Below are 26,699 nucleotides of genomic sequence, written 5' to 3'. Positions count from 1 at the left end.
GTCACTTTCTTTTTTCTATTTTTTTAGTTAAAGACACTAGTTTTGTATGTGTTTTTTTGCCAGAATTTACCTACACTCATGTCCTAAAGAAATCCTTGTCCGAACTGTTCCCATACAACTCTGAGACCACATCATCCACTCCACAGTGCTTTAATCCTAGCATTCCAAACACTGCACTGAAACAGAAACTACATAGGTATTTAATGACACCCTTAAAATAGCATAAATGGAGGAACTTAATTTTGAGCACTTCTAGTTCTTGTCAGCAGCTTTCAATACCAGTGAACGTTGCGCCCTACTACTAGTAATTCTATACCTCTAGGGCATTTCTGACAATTACCAATATTGGTTGTCACATTCTCTCTCAGCCAGATAACAGTTTGTTTAACTGGACTCCACCGGATGCTTATCTCTACCATACCCATCCTCTTATCCTGCACATACATCAACTCCTGGTTCTCCTGCTTGCCCAACAAGACAGCTCCCACCAGTCAGAATGCTAATGGGATCGGAATGCCACTCTATCTTATAGAATCCAGAACCTCATATCCTGCCCCTACACCATCCAAATCAGGATTTCCCCCTTCTAAACAAAGTGTCACCTCACTAAAGGTTTGTGCTCATTTTAAGTATGTTCCACAGATTTATGTGTGGTTGTCCAACGTGAACCTCAGTTCCTTCTCTCCCCACTTCTCCCTCCCTCTAGGACAATGTTAAAAATACATCTCAGTTGACCCCTTCTACAGAACTGACTTCTGGTTCTGGGTCTCAGTGGAGTGTAGAAGCACAGATGGAACATTGTGTGCCTAGCGGCCTCCTCTTCACTGATCCACACAGTACAGGCCTGGGGCTCCCCAGGTGGGTGAATCTCAATGGAGACATGGTCTCCCACCTCTAAATGGGTCATTTTTAAACTTAGCATGGGAGCACTCCTATGTCACTCAGCAAACCCAAAACAAATGGATTCCTTAAGCGGGGACTTCTGTACGTTTTACTGTGGTTACAGTCTGCCCAGTTCCTTGACCATCAGGTCACCCACACAGAAAAGTCTCTTGCCGCAAGCACACAGGCAACACTTGCAGGGATATCTTGAGATGTGGTGGACCAAAATTGATGGGATTTCTGGACTGTGACCTAGTGAAATAATCCTTCCACCAGGACAAGCTACATGGGGCTCTGAGCGCCCAAATTGGGCTTGTGTTCTCACAGTCTTGAGCAGTGCTACGTTCTCCTTCGTAACTGCAGCTTGGCTGTTTGAGCCTCAATCTGACCCCCTCTCCTGCCCTACAGTCTTCTTGGCAGCAGCTCCCCATAGTCCGCAAGGCAACTGCCTTCCCTAACAGCACTCACAATGCCTTAAGCCACTTTTATGGCGCCTTTGTGCCCAGCAGAAGGCTGCAGTGCACATTTCTGAAGAACCCACAAACAGAATCAGCCAACAGACATCCAATGGGACCCGCTTCCTCCAGGGTTTCCAGTAAGTTCATTCTCTACTGGCCTGGAGGTGGAATCAGGGAATTAGTGGCATTGGCTTTGGAAACAGAGTCCACAAGCATTGAGGAATACAAGACCAAAGTAGAGTTCCCCACACTCCATAGAGGAGTTCTTCAGCCCTGCTGGTCCATCCTCCTGTTCCTGTAATTTCTCTTGTTCTCATGTCCTCAGCAGGGATTCCCGGGACAGGGATTTGAGAGTTCCTGAACATGGGAGTCACCTTCTCCAAAGATGCCACATCACTTGTCCAGCTCTGACACTCTGATGATCAACCAGATGGATGTCCAACCCTGTGCGCAGCATTTTGTGAAGAATGAAAGATAGTTGCTTGAAAAAACAATGACAGAGCAAGTCTCTCCTGGATCAAGCTGTACATACCCGGGCATGATTTCTACGCTGCGTGACTTCAAGAAACCCTCTATGGTGATGGGAATAAGATGTATGCCATTCTTCTCTTTGTCCAATGTGGTACATCATTAACATCCTACAAGGTACATTACAGGATAGTGCTGCTAACAGCAATAGGGATTTAACTCCACTCTGTTCCTTTGCCAGGAGAAGACTTAATCTCCCCACACGGAACCTGTTGTGTTCAGGGACCTTGAACTGCCAACTGGGCAGCAAAACAATGAACTTTGCTAGCAATGCAGCTCTAAACATGAATGCATTTAAGGCTGCCTCAAGGAAAAATGCCAAATTATTAAACATGTGAAATAACTTCTTTGGAATAAAATGATTCTTGATGTAAGTTAGTGACCTGGCAATTGATAGACAAAGACACAGCAATGACTTTTCAACCTTGTGCCAATCCAAAGTCACATTTTAGGTATACTTATGCAAATTACAAACCAGATAAAACACTATGAAGCATATTATAGAAGTGCCCCTGGGGTGCAATGGGCATTTGCGCTTACTTTGTGTGCCCACGGGGCACTTTGGTAATACAAAAGAGGCCACAGACGCTTGTGTGGCCCCTTCTGTAATACAGATAGCACTGGACCATGTGATGCGCCAGCACCATCTCAAGAGGGCATTATCTCAAGAGGGCCCCATAAAAATAAGGGAATCTCTTTACCTCTGCACGTGTACCATATTATGGACGTGGGCACAGAGGTAAAGAAGCTATCTGGAGACACACTGACAGTGCGCCACAAAAAGGTGGCACACCTGATGGCAGCCCTCTGAAGCGGGTCAAGGGGACCTGTGAACCCCCAGACATTACCTTGCAGGCAGGTGCAGTCACTCAATGCACTAACTTGAAAGCAGATATATAAGATTTAAACAGTCAAATCAGGGCAACATCCCTTTCAGTGAGTTAATTTAGGGCTGACCTGACAGGTTTAAAACAAATTAGGACAATGATGACATTTGGAGTATAATCAGCCAACCATCAGGTTTTTGACCAATTTTGTATGTCCCTTAGAGTCGACGGCCTCTATCAGTGCATATAGGTCTGTGACATTTTTTTAAATCTGACCTATCATTCCAAGATTATGGTGGTAGGCCAAAACAACATATCACATAACTATGTAAAGTCATACACAACAAAAATAGAGATTTACAGTATGCTATACTCTAGTACAAGAGCTGTTCCAAGAGACAGACATAAATTAGGTACATTGTGTATAGAACATAGCAAATGGTCAGGCACTGCACACAGGATACAATATACAGTCTAAACAGATAATATTTCACAGATCTATTGATGCTTACCTGGTGCAGGAAGATAATTTTTTTAAATACATGCATTGTGAGGGAGCATTTCCCAGTAGTCACACGCTGTGGTTGATAAAGGCTCATATGGTTAGGTCCATTATCATAACGATGTGAATATCTCAACATGTTTTATGAAATAAGGAGATCATATGACGTCAGTGGAGATCATATGACATCAAACGAGATTTAGTCACAGCTTAATCTGTCTGGAGACTGAGCAGTCCCACGTGGTTAACATTATTCTTTAACCCCTCCCATGCTCATGACGAGCTCAGCTCGTAATGAGACAAGGTGGCCGTGTGCTCATGACGAGCTGAGCTCGTCATAATGGCCGCAACGCTCGCACGTGGGGCTAATTTCCCCGCTGTGCTGAACGTTCTCCAAAAACGGGTGTGGCCGTGACGAGCTCAGCTCGTCATGAGCACATGGCTACCGTGGCTCATGATGAGCTGAGCTCGTCATGATCACAGGGGCGCTGTGCGCCCCCTCCCCCCAGCACAGCGGGGAAATCAGCCCCGCAGGCAAGGGGTTAACCAATAGGGCTCAGTCTGAAATTAGGCCAGTTAAAATAGTAGTCAATTCAAAGAAATAAATAGTAAACTTTGCACACTTACACAAATCATCACCCCATTGTTAGAACCTGGGCCTCTAGATGGCAGAGGTATGCATCCTTTCCAAGTAGGGACCACAATCCTAGTCAGGGTAAGCTGGGTGGCCACTTAGAGATAACCTGTGATCAACTTCTGTCAGCTTGGCACAGAGCAGTCAGGCTTACCTAAAGAGGCAATGTGTAAAGTTTTGTGCAACACACTCAAACACACACACACCCCCACACACACACACACACACACACACAGTAACACAATGAAAACACAACAAAAATACTCTGTACAGGTATCCAAAAATAGACAATAATTGTATAAATAAAGCAAGACCTAACGACAAAAAATTCAAGAGGTAGAATTTGAGTTATGAATTATTTATTAATAAAAAGATTTCTGATGCTTAGAAGTAATAAGCGCCATTCTGGGTTATCTGGTCATGCTGGACTGGGGCAAAGCCAATAGTTTGGGCCAATTGTTATGGTGCACAGGTCAGCTACTGGACCCATGCAGGTCCAGGTTATCAAAGTACCTTATCCTGGTCACAACAGTGACATGCTGGGCGCAGTCAGGTGATGTATTGAGTGATGCTTCAATGCCGAACCGCAGTGGTAGCGATGTGTTAGTTCAGTAGACAAATCGCCGAGCCGAGATGCCTTTTGTTCCGAAGTGTGCTGCACCAGGTTTCTCCACGCTGTCACAGGATGCATCGATCTCTCCACATTGCTGCAGCGAGAATGTTCAGTTCTGATGCATCTGGCTTTACTGGGTCGATGCGCCTGTTCTATTACACGCAGACTGCAGATGCGCCGGTTTCTATGTTGCAAATATCTAGGTCCACTTCCATTAAACCAAGAGCAGGGTTAGAGACTTTGACATCCCTGAGTTTTAAGCAACAGGAGGCAAGCCAACATGCCCTTGGAGATCACTTCAGTGCAAGGCTGAGCCCCGCTCTCCTCAGTAGAGTCAGAGAGCAGCAGGCAGTAGGGCAGCACAGAGAAAAGCAGGCCTTCCAGGTCAGCAGTCCAGCAGAGTGTCAGGCCTTGATGCAGCACAAATGTTCTGACAGATTCCAGTTGTAGGTTCAGAAGTGTCTGCTTTGGTGGGGTCAGAAACCTAATACTAATACCCAAATGTGCCTTTAAGGTTGGGATGTCGTCAAAGAAGGGTCTTTCAAGTATGCAAGGACCCTTTCTTCTTCAGCCTAGGCTCTAGACTATCTGTTAGGGATAATAAGCCCTCTGTGTGGAGTCAGGCCCCTGCCTAATTAGACATGATTGTCAATCCCTCCCTCCCTTCCTGCCCAGGAAGAGCTATCAGAATGCAGTTGAATGCAGATGCATATTCAGACACATCTAACTTTCCTGTTGTTGTGGCTGTCTAACGGAAGTGCACAAAGTGTAGCTGTCACCCACCCCAGACATGTATTAGAGACAGGCTGCAGGCAAACAGATCAGTAAGTGCAGGGGTTTTGTCCACTTTCTAAAAGTGGCATTTCTAAAATAGCAATGTTAACTCCCACTTTACCAGTAAAGAGGATTTATCATTATCAGTCCAAAGATATAAAAGATAAGGCAGCTACTCCTTTCTAATGAGGAATTACAGCTTAAACATATATAAAGAAATTCCCAATGTTCACCTATAGGAGGAGTAGATCTCACAGTAGTGAAAAATGAAATTAGCAGTTTGTCACAACAATTACATGCAAAACTTAAAAGTACATGTCCTACCTTTTACTTACACAGCATCCTGCCCTATGGGCTACCAAGACCTACCTTAGGGGTAACACATGTGTAAAAAAAGGGGAGTTTAAGTCTTGGCAAAGGGTTTCAAATGTTATGTCAAAGTGACAGTACACTGCACACACAGGCCCTGCAATGTCAGACCAATGAGAGGTTTGAAAGGCTATTTGTGTGGGTGGCATAATCAGTGCTGCAGGCAGGCCCACCAGTAGTATTTAGGTTACAGGTCCTAGGTATATGGGATACCTCTTTACAAGGGACTTAAAGTAAACTAAATATGCCAATTGTGTATACACCAGTGTTACCATGTTCTAAAGGAGTAGCACATGCACTTTAGCACTGGTCAGCAGTGGTAAAGTGCTCAGAGTCCTAAGGCCAACAAAACGAATCAGTGAAAACAGGAGGTAAGCATCAAAAGGTTTGGGGGAAGATAAGCCTAAGGATGACAGGTCTAACACCCAATATACTGGTTAAATCTTACAATAGGATCTCTTGATGATGCAGTATTTATGTCCTCAAGTAATGAACAACATCGGCCCGGGACCAACAAGCTCACCACCAATTCATTATCACTGGGCTCATGTCTATCTAACTCATGAGCATATGGTCCCATTGCCCACATCCTGGGTACGTCCTCAATGCATAAATGCATGACCTGTAGGTCACTGACTCAGAACAGCTATGGTGCCAATTATGAACAACTAGACCGCAGGCTGCAGTTCTCATTGTAACGTAAATCAAGACCATTGTAAATGTGCCTCATTAATATTATTTAAATGTTGAATATGAAACACTCATTATTAGTAGAGACAAACCTTAGTTGATACTGATTAAAGGGACCTGTTGTTCAGCCAGTGATCTTCGTATGTATGTGAGATCCTGCTGTAACATGGCACATAAAAAGTTATGTATGTACGTTGGATCCTCACTTTGGGAAGATATTTTTTTGTTTCTCTCAAATGTTGTAAATATATTGGCTCTCCATCTTATCAGAGCAATGAAAAATGCCAAATTATGCTACAAACAAATGAAATAGGGATAAATGAGAAGGCCCACATAGTAGGACACATTTTCTAGATTGGAAATTAACACGTTGATGCCATCCCCTGTATAGAGGCGACGGGACCATGTGTCTATTAGTTATGATTTATGGTACCACTCTGCAGCTGGCTGTCATCTTCCTGAAGAACTTACATGGTGCTAGGAAGCGAGAATTACATTGGTTAGTCACCACTTTACATAGATCCCCATTCTAATGTGCTCTGAATCAGGTGAATCACATTGGATGACACTTATGGTTACTCTGGCATAGCAGTATAGATCCAGGGATTGCTACTCAGTGGTCCTAGCACTTTCTCTCTACCCTTCTAATATGCACGGTATCCAAATTCATATCCAAACAAGCATTAACAAAGCCACTAGGTTCCATCTTTGCTACTAGGCCCGACTTGATGGCTTTGCCAATTATTTTTCTTTTTTTATCACCTAATTGGGCTTGTAGTTTTGCTTTCAGTCGATTCCCATTAGCCTTACAAGCATTGGCAAAGAAAACCAATAAGCTATCTTAATGACTTTAGGTATAACCAATAGCCACCTTACTAACAGAGTCTTGGAGTATTTTACAGAATCTTTAAACAGCCCTCACAGTCAGGCAGAAGATGGAAAGCTGAGAGAATGGCTCTCTGATTGATATGGAATTCTACCTTAAAGGATGAACAAGTACATATGCTCTCTGATGTATGTGGGGAAAGCCACTAAAAGGATCCTGTTCCCAAGACTGCTAATGCATTTTATGCTATGTTTTTGAAGATTCCACATTCAATCTTTGGGCAACTTAATCTCCTTGTGCAACAGATGTGGAATGGTAACACTGGAATTACCAAAAGAAAGCAGTTGAAAGGGGGTACCACACTTCTTAGAATAGTATCAAGAGACACAGATGTCACATTTGGCATCTTGGTAGAAGGTAACACAGTGACATCTTGATGGGATGTGGTAATACAGCTAGACATGTTCATAGGAATGATTAGCAGAATATTCTCCAAATGTCAGTGCTAAATGTGATATTGGCTGAACAGAAAGTAATCAATATGCTCTGGCACCTGTTCAAGCACTTAATTCTAGTTGAGGTTCCGTGACTGTGGAGGGAGGAACTCCACATTGTTAGTAACTGACAAACAGTGGAGAAACAATTTTGCTAGGGATTTTGAAGGCTCAAGGTAGGAAGGAAAAGCTAAAAACAAGCCGTGGTACAGCCAAGAATATCTGTAAGTATGGTAAAACCTTTGCACATTTTTGCACAGATATTGACATTTACAGACATCCGTTGGAGGTAAATCTGGAGGAGACCAGAGCCTGTAACGTATGGTATTGGAGAAATGTACTATTTTTATATCATACTGTAAGAAATTGGGTTATTGATTGAGGGAAGTTAAAGCCCCACTCAGGCACCAACCACAGTACTTGTCAGGGTGAACCAGAAAAATCACTAAATTCATTTATTCTTTTTTTTTTTAATGATCTTTATTGGATTTTACAGCAGAAATTAACACCCTTCCCCCCACCCACCCCAGTCAGACAGACACACATATAATGATAGCATTTTGCATTTCCTATTGTATACCGCATATGTATTTTAAGGCATCATACATTTAAAGCTAGCATGTGAGACTAGAGCAACTTTAAAATATTTAACAGAGAAAACAGAAGCACCAAATACAATTATACAAGCAATCGCTAAAAGCGTCAAGTTTGAGCTGTGCTCTGAGCAGAGCCCTGAGCCAAACTCCATTGTAACAATGGAGACCAAATGCTTAGTCCCTTAGTCCGCCGTTGATTACCCTTTCCTTTATAAATTGCAACCTCCAAGTTGGAGATAGCTAAGAGCCTAGCTAACCTTTGTTGGAAGGACGGTGCCGTTGGATCTAGCCACGCAGAGGCTATGCATAGACGTAGTACCGCCATTGCAATAAAGATTAACTCATGGTCATTGCCGGAATGATTCGTATCGGCGGCCCCTAGCAGAATTACTTCACTGGATAGGACTATATTCCTTTATAAGACAGTAGTCAGAAATGTCTCCATGTCTCGTATTAACTTTGTTAGCCCACTACATAAGGCAAAAATATGAACCGAGTTGGCTTTAAAGGCATTTCATCAAGGACAGCATGTTCCCTTACCATTTCCCCATTTGGCAATTTTGTCTGGCGTGTAATAAAGAGAAAAGCATGTTTTATAAAACTGGGTCTGGAGTTTGGTAGACATGAGGATGGATTGGGAGAGAGAATAGGCATGTTTAAATCCCTCAGCGGATATATCTAAAAGTGTGGACCCTAGATTGAATGATTAACTCAATAAAAGCTGTCTCTTCACTCCAAGCTTTCCCTCTTAGTTTTCGTATAAGAAAATCCCTTATTTGTAAGTATTTAAAGAAGTCTCGCCAGTCCAGGTGGTACTCAGTTTTTAACACTTCAAAAGATTTAATCCCAGCTGGGGTGAAAAACAACCTAATTGTGACAATCCGGCCCTACTCCACTTAAGCAAGCAGTTATCTCTAAAGATGGCTCCTGGAAGTATACGGTTATCTACTAGGGGTGTGTAGTATGAAAATTGACCTAGCTTCAGCATTTTCCTCATCACCTTCCACACGTCCAACCCGCTGTAGAGAGTTTTAAATTTAACTTTTTTATGGTAGCTATCATGCATATGTCTCCAAAGATAGCCTCTACGTTTGCCACCAAGCAGTAATTGAAAGATTGTCGGTGAATTACCCCCCAACGGCTTCTCATCCCCCGAGATTTGTATGAGCTCGCTACTGTATAGTCATACCGACGCCCAATAATACATCATTAGGTTAGGGAGAGTTAAACCCCCTCTATCTTTAGGGAGAGTAAGGAATTTATAAGCACGCCAGGGTTGAGCATAGGCCCAAATAAAGCTGGCAAACATACGTTCTATTGCCTTAAACCAATGCTTAATGAATTCTAAACAGATTGATCTGAATAAGTACAAGATCTTTGGGAAGTACACCATTTTAACAGCGTTCACTCTGCCAATGATGGACAGATGGAGATTGTCTAGGCGCCGTAGGTCTTTCTGGATTGAGCCTATCATTGGTTTTATTTTTATGTCTACCAAATTCTCCAGATTGGAGCAGATGGCCACCCCCAAATAAGTAGCTGACTCCACCACCCGGGGATCAATCATACTGCTTGTTTTATTTAAAATAATTTGAGTCTTCCCTTGGTTGAGAGCATAACCGGAAACTAGCCCACAGTTGGTAGCTTCCTCCTCGATATTGAGCATAGCTGTGCTAGGATCGGCGGTGGCAATAGCTACGTCATCGGCATATTTTGCAGCAGAATTGGTGGTATATTCTCATTTCTCTCGAGTTTCCGAATAAAGGGGTCAATATATATATGGCGAAGAGGAGTGGCGAGCAGGGACACCCCAGTCGAGTTCCACAGGATATTGTAAATTCTTTGGTGAAGCTTCCATTCACAGATACCACTGTCCTAGGGTTATTATATAGTTTCTGTACTGCCTTAATAAAGCACTCCTTAAACCCGACCTTGGCCATGGTAGCCCATAAAAATTGCCAGGAGACCCTATCGAACGCCTTCTGGGCATCTAGAAGGATTAGTGCCATAGGGTCTCCTGCCACCTCTGTACCATCGAATAAGGTAATCACTCTATGTATATGATTGATAGTAGACTTCCCCGGGACAAAGCCGTGTTGACATCGCATAATCACCTTTTGCACAATAGGAGCAACCCTATTTGCCAACATCTTGGAATACATTTTTGAGTCTGCGTTAATGAGCGTGATAGGGCAGTAAGATCCTAGCTGTTCCGGGGGTTTCTTCTTTTAAGGGAATATTATTATTTTAGCCCTGGACCAGGAGCTAGGAGGTTGACCACCATCAAAAATGTGACTAAATAGTTCTAATATAATACCCTTAATTTGCTCTAAAAAGATTAGCTAGAACTCAGAAGGGATGCTATCCAGTCCAGTGGCCTTCCCTTTCGGGAGGTTTTGAATAATAGTTACAAGTTCCTCCAATTTGGGGGATTGTTCCAACATGCACTGATCCTCCTCATCCAATTTGTCATAGTCACCACTCTCTAGGTATTTTTCTATCTCTGTTATATCCCCCTATCCTTCCACCGTATACAAAGTCCGGTAGAATCTCCAAAAGGCCTCTCTAATAAGCTCTGGGTCAGATATAGAGCCTTCCACAGGATTGTGTATTTCACGAATCAGATTGGAGGTGGCTTGTTTTCGCATACGCACGGCTAGCTGATGGCCCACTAATTCATTAACTTCATAGACCAATTCTTTCCTGGCAGCAGCTTTCCTCACTGCTTTCTCAGTGAAAACATTGTTAATAGCTGCCTTGGCAATTGCAACCTGACTTTGGATTTTGGAGATTTCGTCAGTCGTATTGGCCCTCCTTGTAGCTTCTGACAGTTCTTCTTCTGACTGCCTGAGACTCTCTTGCAGGCCACTCATTGTCGCCCTCTCTACCTTGTTGGCTCTTATTGAATACTGTATGGTCTCACCACAAATCCGAGCTTTTAGGGCGTCCCAAACTATATAGATCGAGGGCTACCTGAGTTATAAGCTAAGAAATTGGGGATCCATTCTTTCATATGGGCACAGTGTTTGTCATCCTCTAGAAGGATTTTCTCAAAGGTCCAAGATATGGGCTCAGTTTTGGCCGGCATTAAATTTAGTGAGCAAACTAGGAAATTATGATCGGATAGTATTCAAGGCAGCTTCTCTGTTTGACATTAGGTTTTGAGAGAGTTGGACACAAACATAAAGTCAATTCTGGCGTGAGAAGAGTGTGGGTTAGAAAAAAAAGATCATTGGGTTTAGATATCTGCCAACCATCTACTGATCCATGTGTTAGGCATACATTTTTTATGGATTTAAATACTTGCGGCTTATGGCCTCTGTATACCCATTCATCTTTGATTGACCAGTTAGTTGTGAGATTAATGTTAAAATCCCCACAGATCCATATCGGTAAGGGCCAGTGTGCGAGTTCATTAGAGATTAAATCAAAAACAGCCGGGTCATCACTATTACTCTCATAGACCGTACATAATGTAAATTTTAAGCCCTTGTCGTACTGACATTCTGTAATAGCCCACCTACCAAAATTATCTGTTTTGGATCGACTAAAGATCAGTCTGTTACCTTTAGCAAAAATTGCAACCCCCCGAACCCGAGCCCCCTGTGAAGTTGCGCACACCAGCCTATACCCAAGTGAATTCAGCATCTGGCTCTGACACCCCTCTATATGCATTTCTTGGAGGCACACAATGTCTGCCCCCCAAGCCCGTAATCCTACTGTTACTATTTGCCATTTTTTAAGTCGTTTAGGCCACAGATGTTTATAGATAGTATTTGTAGTACCCCCATGAGTTTAAGAAAGTTGAAACCAGAGCAGAGCCATGTTTACCACCAATCCCAATGTTGCCTTCACTCTGCCTATACAAATTTGTGATGCCTAAAGTAAATTTTGCCCTTTTTGTGACCCGTCCTGTCTGACCCACCCCCCCTTCCTCCTGGCCTCCCCCCCCCCACCCTCCACCAATCTTGAAGGTTACCTTCCCCGCGCTGGGACAGGGAACTGACGTCCGTCATTCATCCCCCATGAGCCCATTGAGCCACCTCCCCTGCGCACATATCTAAAGTTCTAGTGAGCCACAAAAGAGAAGAAAAGATAAGAAGGAGGAAAAGAAATACCCTAGAAACCCTGGGTGTGTTTTCACATTGTAGAACAATAATCATAGCTTAGGTCCAGTGATTTCGTCTAAGTAGCTTTTGGCCTGAATCTCTGAAATAAAGCTTTGAGTTGACCCCTGAAAGATAACTTTAAGCCTTGCTGAATTTTGAAGGTACACTGTGGCCCCCAGTTTTTGGAAAGGATCAAATAGCTGATGGATAGCTGATTCACGTCCTCGCGGCAGGGGCGATGCGGCTGCTCGATCCAGAGGCTGCAGGTCAGAACAACGTGCACGGCCCTAGGGGGGTGTCTCAAGACCAATCCTCACGGTCCTCTCACTCGACACTTTGTTCCAAGATAGCGGGATTGCTCCTGTCGGGTTTCCCGGTACGGCTCTACCAGTTCAGCATCTGTGAACTCAGTACGTGGGGAGATGCTCAGCCGAGCTACTCATCTGCCGCATCACTTGGCCGCCATCTTCCTTCTCACATTAATTTATTCTTAACCCACTGGTAGCTTGGTACAAAGCAGCTAGGCTTAACTAAAAGGTAATGTATACTGTATTTATGTAGCACATAAACAGTAATAAAGTCAAAACACAACACAAGAAATATTCCAAACCAATTAAGAAAAATAGAGTAAATTATAATAAATAAAATGATACACGAATGGCAAAAATCAAATCAGTATAACTAGATATGTTGAATTTTAAATTACTGAGTGAAAATAGTATCTAAAAGCACAAAGCATCACTTGAGATCATCTGGTTGCGCTAGACAAGGGGAAGTCAGACGTTCGGGCCGACTGTGATGGGGTGTCTGTCAGAAACAGCTGCCAGGTCAGTTCAGCTGAAAAGTTACCTTCAAAGTCTGGTGTGAAGAGTTCTGTGCGCGGTGGAGGAGCCTGTAAGGAAGAGGCTGAACATCTTGGTTGGTCTCTGCTTTAGCGCGAAGAGCTGGTCAGTCGTCGTGGACGGTTGTTGTTGTAGCGTGAAGAGCCGGTCAAGCATCACTGGTGGTCATTTTTGTAGCTTTCTTTAGAAAGTCATCATAAGTTGTCGTTGTTGTAGCGCGAAGTGCGGATCTAGAGTTGTCAGTCGTTGCTTGCGATTGCTGTTGATGTGAAGAGCGCATGTCATTAGAGCTTCATGTTGATGGATGTCAGGGGCGACAGAGTTCTGGCACAAAATTGCATGTTTACAGTCGCAAGGAGCCCAAACTTCAGGATTTTTACCTTTTCTTTGGGAAAAGTTCACTCTAATGCCAGCCAAGGGTCCTGGACCTGAAGAGTCTCCTCTTCCGGATCAGGGACTCACTCTAGCAGAGTCCAGCAGGAGTCAGGCAAGTCCAGTTGCAGGTCCAGGCAGATCCAATAAATGAAGGACAGCTGGGCAGTTGAAGGGAGGCCTATGTTTGCCTGTAGCTCACACAGGAGGTCAGCCAAGTGATCCTTGGGGTCACTCTGGTTAGCCTGGGATAAAGGCAAGCAGGTCCGGTTTTCCTTCTCAGACTGCACGGCTGTCCCTCAAGCAGAAGGGCAGTACTCTGGCAGCAGAGCAGTCCTTCTTCTGTAACTTCCACAGGTCCCGGAGTGATCTGAAGAAGGATCTTGGCAGTCTTATTTTAATACCTGAAGCCAGACTTTGTGTGGGGAAACTAGTTCTAGAAAGGGCTTTCCCTTTCCCTGGCCAGGACTCCATACTGTCTTGGGTGGCAAAAAGCTGAGTAGGCCTGGTGTCAGTTTTTTTGTGTGTACTGGAGGCAAAGCCCTTTAATGTGTAAGTGGAGCTGGGTACAACTCTTCCACAGTCATACTGCCAGGATCTCCCATCCTGTCCACACCCTAGGCCCCTTTGTGTTACTGTATGTAAGCAATACACAAACCCCAACAGAAGAGTCCTTCACCGTCATGTTGCACTGGCAGAAGGCACAATTGGTTGGGACAAGAAAATGGCAACTTTCCAAAAGTGTAATTATTAGAAGTGTGACTTAAAATTCAACTTTACCATTAAATGGGATTTTAAATTACAATACATTCAGTGTTAACAGCATATCTCTACCTGTTCGCAATCCTAAGTTATCACTTATTAAATGTAATAAGGTAACTCAGTGTTAGCCAAAACGACTTTAGAAGTTTTTCACTGCCTGGACATGTAAAATGTAAAACTACAAAAAGGAAGGTTTAGGCCTTTCAAAAGGTTTATTGTGCCAGGCTGAAATGTCAGTTTAAAACTGCACAACATGTTGGGGACATGGTATGAACGCTGCAGAAGATGGCGGTATGTCTGTGATGGTCTGCTGCAGCTCCAGCTAGCACATTATGACAGATGGCCATAGGGATGTTTAACCCTGAATAACAGGCATCTCCGCACTCTTTAGTAGCCCTTGATCAAGATGGCCGACATGTGAGGAGCTCCGACCGGAAGCTCCCTGGCTAGGGATTACCTACCGGCTCTAAACCCCTGAGTTCCACCCTCTCCTTGAACCTTTGGGCTCTCCTGAGGTTATATGGATGGTGGCCCTTCAACTCTCCAATTACTGCGATTTTGGTTCGTGATCTGATGATAGACCGTGAATTTTGCTGACCTCGGAGCCCGAACAATCATGGGCGCTGCCCGGTGGAGCTGTTTTATCAGCTATAGAGGAGATTAGGCTCTAGTTCACCCCCTCGGCCATCACCTACCCAACCGGACATTGGACATGGTTTCCCTCATCTCTCCGCTGTGTCTTCTTTCCTCCCCTGCCCTCCAAAGAAACCATCCCCTGAAGTACTTTCCCTCTTGCCACTCTGCCCGACCTGATCTGCATTCCCTACCCCTTTGTACCTTCCACCCTCTCCCTTCTTTGCCCCTCTGGACATTGTCTTGGTTATGCTATGCGCTAGTAACTCATGTTATTGTGTAACACTGTTTGTTTTCCCTATGTTATACTTTGCTCCTGTAATTGTTGTAACTTTGTAACTTGTAACTCGCTGATCCTCATGTAAAGCGCTCTGATACCTCCGGGTCTAGACAGCGCCATATAAAACTCTGCAAATAAAAAATAAATAAAATACTTACCCTGGAACTCAGTCCGAGCAGTCGAGTGCTGGTTTACCTGTTGAGGACCATTTTATTTGGGAAACTTCTCTCATCTGAAATTGCGACCACCATTTGGTTCTCCTGGAGCAATGACCCCATAAACACAGATATGAGCACTCCCATATTAGTGTAACATAACCTTTAATTTCCTCAGCAGTATTGCCTGGTCTGCATGGATTCTTCATTTGATTTACTGAGGACTGCTGAGTGTATGTATTTGGGGCTAGATTAATTAGAAAAACGAAATGACGACCGCCATTTTGTAATGATTTGTTGACTAGGCATGTTCTTCGATAAAGTGCCCCACTGAAAATAGTTCTGTCTTTATAGTTTTTAACCTACTTTTTTCAATGCTTCATTCATGGCTTACGCAGCTGACTTTTCTGAGGAACTTATTACATATAAGGTCAAAAGGACTACTCCAGGAATTGTCTCTCCAATTAGTTCTTACAATTACATTTCTTGATTTCTTTCTGCTTTATTGTCTGAATGGGAAGAGCAAAGAGAGATAAAAATGATAATAAATCTGCTTTATTCTCATTTAAACCTACCAAACTGATACCCCTGTTGCAACATTAATTTGGCAACTCCTTTAAGGTTAGATTTGGGTAGAACTACAATAGTGGATAAGGCAAGGCGTCGCCTTTTTCTCTTTTGGCTCCGCATTAAAAAAATACCTGAGCTTCTCCACTACGCGATTGCTACTGAAGTTGTTCACAAGCTGGATCGTTTCAGAAAGATAGGCTAGTTTTGTAACATCAAAACCTTGCTTTTTGAATTAGGTCTGGGAAACCTTTGGGTAGTAACGGATTCCAGCTTATTGCCCAGCAGAGAGTGGGTTAGGTCTTATTACTGGAAATGGGTGGCAGAGAGAACTGTCACATATGCAATAGGAGGTCGCCTCACAATAGCATTTATAGAGTTTAAGGTGCTTAGTGCGTATGAACCTTATATGGATTTCATTACTGTTCCGCAAGAGAGGAAGTTATTTATCCAATTTAGATTTGGATGTCTCCCCTTAAACTCTTTTACTGCGTCATGGGAAAGGGGCTCTTCAGACACACTTTGCCACTGTCCATGTTGCTTTGAGATAGAGGAGGCTATCCAGCATATTCTCTTTGCATGCCCTCTGTATAAAAACCCAAGATCTAAATGGTTAGCCCCTGCCTGTAGACAACTAGGAACCCGTAGCCATTTAGAGGCACTACGTATCCTCAGAACAGACACAATGCCACTAATAGTATGTGCAGTAGACAAATTCCTAGGGGAATGTGGTTTATCAGGAGGTAGATGCTAAAATTGAATTAAGCACACCTTCAGATAAAAAAATAATCTTCATTTAGTATCTAGTCTACATCTGATATTTTGTGTACAGAATTGTGTACATATTAATATATGATTCATGCCAAAATTACTGAGAATGTGTGCAATATTGTATTCTTGCATGTCATACATTAGCAATTTATGTACATTAACAGCGCCATATTTTTTCTTTTTAAGTTTTTTTAGCTTGCCATGGTCTTACTTTGTCGCAGCTGTTTTTATCAACCTGTTTCTCGTTTTTAAAGGCTTGGTTTTATTATGCTTTGCTTTTGTATAAATAACGTCATCTATCTTGGCCCACAATACCTAACATGAAAATCTTTCTCTTATTAATATACTGTATTGTACGCATATATACTTTGAAGGTTGTAATGACCGAATAAAGGTTGATGATGATGATGATGATGATGACATATAAGGTCAAAAGGACTACTCCAGGAATTGTCTCTCCAACTAGTTCTTACTATTGCATTTCTCGATTTCTCTCTGCTTTATTGTCTGAATGGGAAGAGCAAAGAGAGATAAAAATGCTAACAAATCTGCTTTATTCTAAGCATGGGCGTAAAATCCGTTCCGCTCGCGGATTTTGCAGATTTTCGGCAAATTTGCAATCCGCGAACTCTCGCGAATTTGCCGAAAATTCGCAAATCCGCGCGAAGCGGATTTTTTACTTGGTCGCACTTGCCAACTAGAATACTATACAATTTTGCGGCGCGCAGCGTTCACTTACCGTCATTCAGCGTTTGCAGAGTTGTTTTTCTCCATGTTTGCGTGTGCTGCGCCATTTTGGATCTTGCTGCGGGATCCCGCTGGAGTTTGTCGACGTCATCGCGGCTTGCCACCTTGCACAGCGATAGTTTGGCAACGCGTGTACGTCATAAAGGCCCGTGATCACGCATCGCGGGAGTAAACACTTGCGAACACGTAGATGCGGCGGGCAGCGACAATCTCGCAATTGCGAGATTGCAAAATTTGCAATTTCGCACAAGAAATCCACCAGCAGGACGCATAAACCTTGAAAATTATGATTTTTATCAGAATAACTCCTCAGGTTGACATTTGCCTGCACTTTTTTTTGCAAGGAGTCCATTTTGGGGGGGGGGATGGGAGGAAGGAAGTGCCCCACAGTCTACAACTTCCTGTTCCTGTCCAGCAGGCTCCTCCCAGTGCTTTCTTCATGTGCTGGTCACTTTGATTTGGATCTTGACCTGGAAGGATTACTTTTTGTGGAGGCTGCTGGATATTTGGATTTTTGCAAAACTGAAAGCAGTCAGCAGGTGCAAAAGTTCAATCTTATCATTAGTAACCATTCCCTGTAGTGCTTCCTGAGGGGCCCCTTCAGAGTTCAGTTGCCTACTTGCAACTATTCTATGACCCTGCTCTGACCCTCACAGCAGGCTCAGAGAATAGCTACAAGTTTACAACAAAGGTCCTGTTAAAAAAATTACACTGCAACAGAAAGCAATTACAGATAAGGAAGCAGGTGCCAGCCTGAAAGTTCAAATTCAGTGACACATTAATCAGCCCCTAATTCATTCATGTCAGTTGAGGCAGGGCAGGTGTGCTTTTCTCCCCATAATCTACAGTGATGAACTAGAGGGTGGCATGGGTGAGCCAGAGGGTGGCATGGGTGAGCCAGAGGGTGGCAGTGGTGAAACAGAGGGTGGCAGTGGTGAAACAGAGGGTGCTGTGATGAACCAGACATAGAAACAACATGGTCGCGACCGTTGCTACCCGACAAGTAAGTTCGCGTTTGCGGACTGGTAAAAAACCCTTGCGAAATGGCAGAAACACTTGCGAACACAAAAAAAAAGGAATCCGCAAAATTCGCAAGAGTTCACGGATTTTGCGTATTGCGAATCCGTAAATACGCAATTTCGCGGATTGCCAATTCGCAAAATCCGCCCATGGTTACTTTATTCTCATTTAAAACTACCAAACGGATACCCCTGTGGCAACATCAATTTTTCATGGATAACCTGGTTGATAGTGATAAGTTAGATTCTCAAGACTCATCTCATAATAGGTCTGTTCTCACAAAAGCATTAAGTACTAATCTAAAAAAAAGGTAATTCCTCCAATTCTGTAAAGAGAGCAAAAAAGTACTCGCCTAAATCTCCACCTGACTCTGGAGGATCTGATGGAAGAATTAAGGATTTTAAAATCTTTTGTAGTTGAAACTAATGTTACTCTACAATGCATGGCAGAAAATTTGTTTTTTCTTGTCAAAGAATGGGTATCATGGAACAACATACTAGTGATGTTGGTTCCTGATGTCTGAATACAAGATGTGAAGGTGCACTGCCTGTAGTTATTAATTCTGTTTCCTGTGCGTTTGTGATAACGTTTATTCAAGAGTTTTTTTGCTTAGGTGCTCACAAGGTGGTGTGTCTGTCCTCCACATCGAAGTCAATTAATCAGAAATGTACTTCCAAGTACTGGAAGCATCCCTTGTCTAGGCACACCTTTGGTTCTTGATGAAAGACTCCTTTAGTTCATTTATCGGGCTGTATTCAAATTATTGGTGAAATTCAAAAAAATTCTTGTTCAACCAGTTTCATTTGATGTTAGAATTATATTTCATTCCATTTTCAAAATATGCATCGTTATTACACAATTGCTCCAATGCATTTCGGGCAGGGTGCCCTTCTTCCGGGAGCTTATCTGTAAATAAAGGATATAGCGTCTTAACATTTTATACATGCATTCACCTACTCATATTAACATGATTTTGTGCAATATTCAGTGATTCACCATGTGACTCAGTGTGTATATGAGCGCGTTTGTGCCTTGTGGAATATTAGGTAAACTGAAAAGTTTACACTTACGTGTCTTCAAGACAAAATAACATTGAAATGCTGTAAACGAAACAAGGAGTTAACGGGTGCAGGTTCCAAAGGGACATAAGCGTCTCACATTTGGTGATCTAACAGTACACTTACTTGATGTAACGACACCAAATCATTACGCGTTTTTCACTCTTCGGGAAAGTTTACCGGTACGCGTCTGTAGTTTCCGTGTCAACAAAAGACATGGACCCACGTGATGCTTAGGGCATGGGCATCGAGATAGGACTAGATAGTGTTAGAAAAGTAGCGCCATATTAAAATGGCAAAAGGCTATATATATACACGGGCTTATGTAGATAAAGAACGCTCGGTCAGAAAAAAAATAGTAACAAAAAATCGTGTGTGGTTTGCAAGGTCAAGTAATGTATATCATGATATGTGTAGAATGCATCTAATGTCAATCAATGAACAATATAAACAGCAACAAAGAAACATTACATCAAAATGCCCAAAGGGGCTTCAGAGTCAATTCGTAATTATAGGTAAGAGGTAAATTCCAGACGATCATTCAATCCAAAAGGTTTCATGGAATTTAATTTAAATATCCAATAATTCTTTCTTTGGAGTAAGAGTTTATTATTGTCTCTGCCTTCTTGTTTCAACACATTCTCCAAAACCAAAAACTTCAGTTGTGATATCTGGTGTTTTAATTCATTAAAATGGGATGCAATGGATGATTTCTCGTTTTTAGTCCTTATATTGGATTTGTGCTCGTTAATGTGAGTCTTTATTTTTCTCTCAGTCTTCCCAACATAATTTTTCCCACATGGGCATTTAACCAGGTAGATAACATTCATAGAATCACATGTGGCATTGGTTCTTAATTTGATGTCAAATCCCTTCATGGGGTGAGTTATTATATTTCCCTTAATGATATTATTGCAGTTATTGCAATTCATGCAAGCTTGGGTGCCCTTATATGTTTCAGGATTCAAGGTGACTTTATTGAGTAGTTCTCCTAGATTCTTGTTCCTGGTATATGCAAAGATTGGGGGTAGTTTAAACAATGTTTTGCAGTCAGGTTCCGTGCTCAGGATTGGCCAGTGTTTTAGAATGATTTTTTTGAAAGCAGGGCTCATTGTTGAAAATATTGACACCATGAATATTCTGTGTTCTTGTTTTTTATCTGTGCGTTTCAATAAGTCTGTTCTAGCCATTGGTGCTACCCGTTCCTTAGCTTCTTCCACGATTTGTTTTGGGTAACCCCTCCTCTCAAATCTCTGTCCCATTTCATCAATCCTGATGATAGCCTTGGTTTCATTAGAAGTGTTTCTTTTCGCTCTTAGCATTTGTGAAAACGGTAGGTGATTTTTTAAGGACATCTGGTGAAAGCTTGAATAGTGTAACGCATTGTTTCTGTCCATATCTTTTCTGAAAAGATCTGTTTCTATGCCAGTGTTAGTTAAGGTGATCTCCACGTCTAGGAAAGTTATTTTTTCGTTTTGTATATCCCAAGCAGCCACGGCCCATGGAGGGAGTTACGGTGGGGCAGGAAGGCGGGGAGGGGAGGGGCAGGGTGGTAGGGTGCTAAAAACCGGCATATGGATAATTGCAGGTAAGTAAACAAATTAATTAATAAAACGAATTTGGTAGCACGCCTTGCATCGCAAAATGCGGTGCAGTGCGCGCTACGAAATTCGTTTTATTAAATAAATTGTTTACTTACCTGCAATTATCCATATGCCGGTTTTTAGCAATCTCCACCCCACCCCTCCCCCTACCCGCCTCCATGCCCCACCGTAACTCCCTCCACGGGCCGCGGCTGATCCCAAGTTAGTTGAATTCTGTCATCAATGGCATTTAGTGATGCAAGTGCTTCCTGGAGTTTTTCTGTGGTGTTTTTCCATAGTATAAAGACATCGTCGATGTATCTTACTAGGAGTTTTGTGTTGTTTTTCCAGATCGGGTTATGGTATATGTGCATCTCTTCATATTGCTTCATGTAGATGTTAGCGTATATGGGCGCCGCGCAATTCCCCATAGACGTGCCAGACAGTTAGAGGTACCACTCATTTTGGTATTCGAAATAGCTCTGGTATAAGGTAAAGAATAGTAGTTCCATTAGGAATTTTTGCATGGAGGGTTCTATTTCAGTGTTGACAATGGCCTTTTCCATTGCTTCTATTCCTCCTGCATGTGGTATAGAGGTATATAGTAATTTTACATCACATGTGCACATAATTAAATTGTCATTTTTGTTAATTTCAGTGGCTTGCAAACGCAGCAGGAAGTCTGTGGTATCCTTAATGTAGCTCGTCATAGCTTTTACCGTCGGTTGTAAATATTTATCAATGAACTTTCCTACCGGCTCATGTAGGCTTCCTCTGGCTGACACGATGGGCCGCAAGGGTGGATCTTCCAATGACTTGTGTATTTTTGGCAACATGTACAGCGATGGACTTTTTGGATGTGGCTGTAGTAAATATTTGTGTGTTTTCGCATTGATAGTACCGTCATCCAAGGCTTTATCCAATATGTTTTTCAAGATTTCTTTAAAGGTGTTAGTGGGGTTGCTCTCCAGTTTCATATATGTATCTTTATCCATATGTTTCTTTACCTTTCGCTCATGCATTTCCATGTGAAGGATCACCAAAGCTCCTCCTTTGTCAGCTTTTATGCATTTGATGTTTTTGTTATTAGCAATCTTTTTCAAAGTATCCATATCCTTCTGAGTGATATTATTTTTAAACTTTTTATGATAGTTGAGTTTGGTCAGGTCCTGTTTCACTAGGTTTCCAAAGAGGTCTAAGCGTTTGTGGCTCGTTGGAGCTTAATAGGTGCTGCTTGGTCGTAGGCCCAGGAGTTTACCTATGGGTTGTTGGTCCTGAGTTGGTACTACGTTTTCAAAGAAATGTCTCAATTTGAGTTTGCGCATAAATTTGAAAGTGCTTACTTCCAATTCCAGTTGTTGAGTATTTGTGGTGGGGATAAATGGCATACCTTTCTCAAGAAATTTGATCTCATTAGAGCTGAGTGTAACATCAGAAATATTTATTGCGTTTGCAAGCCACTGAAATTAACGAAAATGACAATTTAATTATGTGCACATGTGATGTAAAATTACTATATACCTCTATACCACATGCAGGAGGAATAGAAGCAATGGAAAAGGCCATTGTCAAGGCGCACTACCAAATTCGTTTTATTAATTAAATTGTTTACTTACCTGCAATTATCCATATGCCGGTTTTTAGCACCCTCCACCCTGCCCCTCCCCGCCTCCCTGCCCCACCGTAACTCCCTCCATGGGCCGTGGCTGCTTGGGATATACAAAACGAAAAAATAACCTTCCTAGACTTGGAGATCACCTTAACTAACACTGGCATAGAAACAGATCTTTTCAGAAAAGATACGGACAGAAACAATGTGTTACACTATTTAAGCTTTCACCAGATGTCCTTAAAAAATCACCTACCGTTTTCACAAATGCTAAGAGCGAAAAGAATCACTTCTAATGAAACCAAGGCTATCATCAGGATTGATGAAATGGGACAGAGATTTGAGAGGAGGGGTTACCCAAAACAAATCGTGGAAGAAGCTAAGGAACGGGTAGCACCAATAGCTAGAACGGACTTATTGAAACGCACAAATAAAAAACAAGACCACAGAATGGTCATGGTGTCAAAATGTTCGACAATGAGCCCTGCTTTCAAAAAAATCATTCTAGAACACTGGCCACTCCTGAGCACGGAAGCTGACTTCAAAACATTGTTTAAACTACCCCTAATCTTTGCATATACCAGGAACAAGAATCTAGGAGAACTACTCAATAAAGTCACCTTGAATCCTGAAACATATAAGGGCACCCAAGTTTGCATGAATTGCAATAACTGCAATAATATCATTAAGGGAAATATAATAACTCACCCCATGAAGGGATTTGACATCAAATTAAGAACCAATGTCACATGTGATTATTTGCAATTTTATCTACCTGGTTAAATGCCCATGTGGGAAAACTTATGTTGGGAAGACTGAGAGAAAAATAAAGACTCGCATTAACGAGCACAAATCCAATATAAGGACTAAAAACGAGAAATCATCTATTGCATCCCATTTTAATGAATTAAAACACCAGATATCACAACTGAGGTTTTTGGTTTGGGAGAATGTGTTGAAACAAGAAGGCAGAGACAATAATAAACTCTTACTCCAAAGAGAGAACTGTTGGATATTTAAATTAAATTCCATGAAACCTTTTGGATTGAATGATCATCTGGAAGTTACCTGTAACCTATAATTACGAATTGACTCTGAAGCCCCTTTGGGCATTTTGATGTAATGTTTCTTTGTTGCTGTTTATATTATTCATTGATTGAAATTAGATGCATTCTAAACATATCATGATATACATTACTTGACCTTGCAAACCACACACGATTTTTTGTTACTATTTATTTTCTGACCCGAGCGTTCTTTATCTACATAAGCCAGTGTATATATAGCATTTTGCCATTTTAATATGGCCGCTACTTTTCTAACACTATCTAGTCCTATCTCGATGCCCATACCCTAAGCATCACGTGGGTCTATGTCCTTTATTGACAAGGAAACTACAGACGCGTACCGGTAAACTTTCCCAAAGAGTGAAAAACGCGTAATGATTTGGCGTCGTTACAACAAGTAAGTGTACTGTTAGATCACCAAATGTGAGACGCTTTACGTCCCTTTGGAACCTGCACCCGTTAACTCCTCATTTCGTTTACAGCTTTTAGATGCTATTTTGTCTTGAAGACACGTAAGTGTAAACTTTCAGTTTACCTAACGTTCCACACGGCACAAACAGGCACATATACACACTGAGTCACATGGTGAATCACTGAACATTGCACATAATCATGTTAATATGAGTAGATGAATGCATGTATAAAATGTTAAGACGCTATATCCTTTATTTACAGATAAGCTGCCGGAAGAAGGGCACCCTGCACAAAATGCATTGGAGCAATTGTGTATAGACTCTACATATGTAATAACGATGCATAATTTGAAAATGGAATGAAATATAATTCTAACATCAAATGAAACTGGTTGAACAAGAATTTTTTTGAATTTCACAAATAATTTGAATACAGCCCGATAAACGAACTAAAGGAGTCTTTCATCAAGAACCAAAAGTGTGCCTAAACAAGAGATGCTTCCAGTACTTGGAAGCACATTTCTGGTTCCTGATATCTCCCATGTAGTCTGGGACACAGAGTTGCTAAAAGAATCAATAGAAGATTTGGAGAACAGGAATAGAAGGAATAATCTTTGGCTCCATCGAATAACAGAGGGGGTGAAAGGTCCTGATATGATCTCCTTTCTCCAGATAAAATTCTTCAGATAGTTCATATGAATAGACGAGCCACTTTCAATATATAAAGAGCATACTGTCTGATTCCTAAGTCATCTAAATCTACACCCTAAGGTTATTATCATTCTATTTCTGCAATTCACATATTTGATGGATGGATGTTCTCCCAGCAACCAAGATGCTAAGTAATCTACAGGGGGTCTTGTAATACAGTTTTTGTTTCACACATTTTTCCAATTCACTGCTAATTGTAAGAAGCAATTTCTTGACATACAGCTTCAACTACAGACATTAGGATTAACCCTGGGCGTAGTGCTTTGCTCCGTCCACGGAGTGCACGTAGTGTTGCCTACTTTGCGATTTGCAAAGTAGGCCTAGTAGGCAACACTACGGATACTCCGTGGACGGAGCGAAGTTGCCCGCCACCCACCTCCCTCCCGCCCTCTTCTACATACCTAATTTGTTTTTAAAAATACTGTAAAAGTAGATTAAAGGCACTTACCTGGTACGCGGCGTCCCGGGGCTCCCTCTTCTCTTTCGCGCCGACTTCTTCCATTCAAATGCGCATGCGCGGCCGCCCGCGCATGCGCATTTCTCGCAAGAAATGCGCATGTGAGGGCGGACGGATATATTTCATTAGTCGTCACCTGGTAACAAGAATGAATTTGCTACTCAATATCATAAATGTCTAGATATAAGTTCCACTTCTCAAGAACATGATTCTGAAAGTAAAATTCTGAAAGGAAAATGGTTAATTACTACGTTTAAAATCCAGGGTATTGATTTCCGTATTAGGAATGTATATGGTTTCAATATTCCAGATCCAGAGCTTTGGAAGGTTATTCCTCAAATGATTTTAGAATACTCAGTATATCATTGTATCGTTGGGGAAGATTGTAATCAGTTGATCCTCTTCTGGACCGAAATTCCTAAACAAAACTTATTAAGCATTCCCACAAAATATTTCAGTAAGGGCACAATGTGTAGCATATGCTTAATCCAGATTTAAGAGAAAACTCCCTTTTTTCACCGACACACCATTCCCAACCAAGACTCAATTATTTGTCAGTATATATTTGCTACAGGGCTTAGTTAATTCTGAAATTAGATCTATTTTGATATCAGATCATGCCCCTGTTTGATGTGTTTTTGATATTCTTCTTACCACTTCCAAACCCCCCAGATGGAGATTCAATAACTCATTGTGAAATTATCCTTTCTTTATTATAAATTATGAAAATTATATGAATGACTTCTTTGCGCTTAATACACTAGATGAAGCTTCAATCCACTTTGTATCAAATGCTCCAGAGGCGGCGGCCTCTGGAGCATTTGTGATAAACTACGCTTTAAACAGAAACAAGCTGAAAAAGAATAGTCTGCTGTATTAGCAAAAATAAAAAAATTGGAACATTGTGATTACACTCCTAATAATAATAAAGAGGCTCTAGAAGAACATAGCAATGCTAAGATACAATTTACTAAATGTTAACTTGAAAAATCATGTTGTTATTTATTTTAACTCAACAAATGATATTGTGGTGGTAAAAACAGATCTGGTGCACTTCTGGCTAATTACCTTAAATTTAAAACAGACAAATCACAAATATTTAGTTACTAACAATGGTCTCAAAGTTTTCAAGAACACTGAAATTGCTGATTGTTTCTTAGCCTTCTGTCAGAAATTATATACTCCTGAAATGTATCTGCAGGAAGATCAATTCAGTTCTTACTTTGTTTCATTTCCAAAAAGTGCTACAAATCCTGTAGACTTCTCACCTTTAGAGGAACCTCTCAATATTAATGAATTGTATGAGGAATTTAAAAAGCTTCTGGCTGGTAAGGCTCCTGGCCCTAATGG

The sequence above is a fragment of the Lissotriton helveticus genome, chromosome 2_1, assembly GCF_964261635.1.
Source record: "Lissotriton helveticus chromosome 2_1, aLisHel1.1, whole genome shotgun sequence".
NCBI classification, from domain to species: Eukaryota; Metazoa; Chordata; class Amphibia; order Caudata; family Salamandridae; genus Lissotriton; species Lissotriton helveticus.
This window is presented reverse-complemented; position numbering follows the sequence as displayed.